This window comes from Schistocerca piceifrons, chromosome 7, assembly GCF_021461385.2.
Source record: "Schistocerca piceifrons isolate TAMUIC-IGC-003096 chromosome 7, iqSchPice1.1, whole genome shotgun sequence".
Taxonomy (NCBI): domain Eukaryota; kingdom Metazoa; phylum Arthropoda; class Insecta; order Orthoptera; family Acrididae; genus Schistocerca; species Schistocerca piceifrons.
The window spans coordinates 436,601,785-436,605,429 of NC_060144.1; the positions used below are offsets into that span (position 1 = coordinate 436,601,785).

Genomic DNA, 3,645 nt, shown 5'->3' on the forward strand with positions numbered 1-3,645 from the left:
GTGATAATAATAATTGATACCATAACGAATACATGGTATTTTAGTAATGTGATGCTTAGTAAAACTGTATGAAGTAAGTCTCTTACTACGTTCTTCTCGGATGTGTAATAATCTCTAACAGAAATGTGTGGCAGCAGTACAGGAGCAAGGAAATGTAGAGAAGTTGACTCCTCAGGAGAATAGCGAGATATAACAGGGTTCAAGTTAGAAAAAGAGATGGCACGAAATGGCATGTATGCATATCTAAAGGAACTTTGCTTCGTACTTCTTAACAATGCATGCACTGCTTTTTCGTATTTATTCACTAATACCACGCCCTCGACTCTTACGAAAAATATCTTTCCTGGACGGGAATACATATAATGAACAATTGCAGGTTGTGATATAAGGAGAGCAACATATGGAAGTTTCGGTGTTTCCTTGGTTCGTGCACGGATAGCCGAAGTGTTTAAGACGGCCGCTCGCGTAAAGCGGGAAATACGGTTTCGAGTTTCGGTCTGGCACAAATTTTCGTTGTTGTCACTCTAATACACAGCCGAAGGTCGTTCATATTCGATACTGCGGATACAGTTCCTGTTAAACGCCAGGGATCTGGGTGGCACGCACATAGTTGGCAATATGACAGAGATACTGGTTTGCTGACGGATAGAAGAAAAACAGTTGGGCTACACTAGATGGGCCAGCTGGTGTGGCCGAGCGGTTCTAGGTGCTTCAGTCTGGAACCGCGCTGCTGCTACGGTCGCAGGTTCGAATCCTGCCTCGGGCATGGATGTGTGTGATGTCCTTAGGTTAGTTATGTTTACGTAGTTCTAAGTCTAGGGAACTGATAACCTCAGATGTTAAGTCCCATAGTGCTTGGAGCCATTTGAATTTACCTCAGATGGAAGCTATGCCAATAACAGCAGATAAATCGTTAATACCTTCTCGAATGCAGAATGCTTTTGAATAAAACGTAAGTTAATCTTGATTCAAGTGCAGTAAATCTTGTTTATACTGGGTCGTTATCTGCATGTCACGAACTAATGGAAAGGAAGGAAGATTAGGGTTTAGCGTTCCCTTGACGAAGACATAATTATCAACTGAACAGAAGCAGCTCGCATCGCCGTGGGCTGGGGAGGAATTTGGACGTGTTATTTTCAAAAGAGCCATTGCCTGGTTGCCTTAAGCTATTTAGGGAAACCACAAAAAACAATGCAGATAGCGAGACGGAGATTTCAACCCACGTTGTCCTTCCACTGCGCTATCTAGCTCTGTTTCGCCAAGGAGAACGTGAAACATTAATATTCGGAGTACGGCATCATGAGCACATTCCAGGTCTAAAGTCCTCATGCAGGAAATTCGGTTTAGATTTCTGAAACTTTTTGCTGCTAAACATTTGTAAACTGGCAGCGCGTCGAAAATTTCACGTGCGTGAAACAAGGGTGGCTGAAAACAAATAGAAACGAACTTAAGTTGGGGTGTACACCGCCAAATTACGGAGTACATGATAGAAATTTTAACTTAAAATGTTTTGCACGCATTAACTGAAATAAACCAGTGTTTGTAAGCAGTCACTTTATTTATATTCCCACTTCGCGTTTCTGAGGATTACATCTCCATCATCAGTTCGATTTACAAAATTAAGATGATACGGACTGAATGTAAGATATTCTCGGCATTCTGTGGCACCATCTGTTAGTTGTCAAAGACTGTTTATTCGAATCGAATTTACATTACTATGTAAAATTTTGCCTTCCATTCGTCTTCATTTCCAATTATGAGCGCTGAAGGTCGGCTATGTTTTCGCCATGTACAGCACTTGAAATTCACCATACTAACTTTCTTCACTCTTGGAGTGCTTCGGGTGTCTTCAGCAGACGAAGTTCCTACTGAAGCAAACATACGGAGTCAGTATCGATATTACTGAGTCAAGAAAGTCTTTTTGGACCAAGAACGCGTGTTTCTTTGTTAGGTTGACCAGAGCAGCTAACGATGTCTTCCGTTCGCGAGGAGACAGAGATACAATTTTGCTGTGAACAGATAATTGTGTGATGTCCACGAGACAGAAAGGATCCCTTCTACATGAGCTGTACCGCAAACTGCGGTTAGTAAAATCTCTGTTTTTCTTGTACATATTTCGCGAAAGCCTTTTGAGCATTCCTGTGATCTGTGCTACCCGTTAAAAATGAAACCACGCGCCCAGCGTTTATAGCTACCAATCGGTATTTCGACGAGTGTTCTGCTCCACATGGACGTCCTTAGTTCCACTATTCATTCTTGACATTTTCTTGTGACCGTTCCAAGTGTGTCTTTCAGTGCTTTTTTGTAAACATTGTACGATTTTGATCGAAGCAGACGAAAAGAATTAAAATTTGTGCTGCGGCCGGGACTCGAACCCGATTCTTCTTGCTTGCTAGGCAGAAATGCTAACCATTACACTACCACAGCAAAATGGTCAACATTCCTGCACGAACTATTTAAGCTGAATGCCCTCCCCAATAGAAACTTCAATTCATTTTTCTCCTATACATTGTCTCCACTGCCAGGGCTCTCCGATATCGGATCATTCACTGTTAGCATTTAGTATTCAACCATGTGCATGTTGACATTTAAATTGCGTTTATGTTCGTCTCAATATAGACTGCCCAGTCGCGTTAATGTGTCCTGTCAAAAGCCTGATTCTGGTCGCCGAGGACAGATGCATACTTGGGTTGGTGCAGTGTGCCTTCCAGAATGCCCAGGGAATGCCTAGAAAACGTTCCCCGGACTGTAAAACTCCCTCCTCTGGCCTTGACGCTTACGACAATAGTTATAGTGTTTTTGAGCTCAGAAGTCTCACGCCATTGGCCATCTGTATGATGTAGTATAAAAGGTGATTCATCTGAAAAGGCTCCCTGTCGCCACTTTGCAAATTCCAGCATTCGTCGCCGAAGAACGGCAGTCATCAGAGGTGCGTCCCCCCCCGATAGCTGAGTATTCAGCGTGACGGATTGCCTTCCTATGGGCCCGGGTTCGATTCCCGGCTGCGTCGAGGATTTTCTCCGCTCAGCGACTGGTTGTTGCGTTGTCTTCATCATCATTTCATCCCCATTCGGCGCGCAGGTCGCCCAATGTGGCGTCGAATGTAATAAGACCTGCACCAAGGCGGCCGGACCTGCCTCGTAACGGGCCTCCCGGCCAATGACGCCAAACCCTCATTTCATTTCCATCATAGGTGCGTGAAGCAGACGTCTGCTGTTGAGGCCCATACGCAATAACGTTCGCTCAACAGTCGTTGAGGAGACACTACTGGTAACATCTTGGTTCATCTGGGCAGTATGTTCACAGCAGTTTCACGTCAATTCGCCCGCACACATCACCGCAGCCGTCGTTCAGCCCTATCATCTACACTCATGCTCATAAATTAAGGATAATGCTGATACATGGTGAAACAACGCTCTGGTGGGCGGTTCACCTCGGGGTATGACCGCGCGGTGCATTTGACCTGCGGTCGTCGCACTGTGGCGCTGGCAACAGTCCACATACGCAGAGGTGTGTTGGTGCATGGCAGAGTACGGTGCAGCGAGCAAGTGTGCAGTCGGTTTCAGACGTGCTAATGGTGACTGTGTATTGAAAATGGCCCAAAGAACACATATTGATGACGTTATGAAGGGTAGAATACTAGGG

The 3,645-nt window shown here is 44.9% G+C and overlaps 1 non-coding gene across 1 annotated transcript; it reads right to left on the bottom strand.

Moving 5' to 3' along the window:
- Positions 1-2,354: 2,354 nt before the first annotated feature.
- Positions 2,355-2,427, bottom strand: Trnaa-agc. Its single transcript has one exon. It is a non-coding gene; the product is annotated as a tRNA-Ala (tRNA).
- Between the last annotated feature and the right edge of the window lie 1,218 nt (positions 2,428-3,645).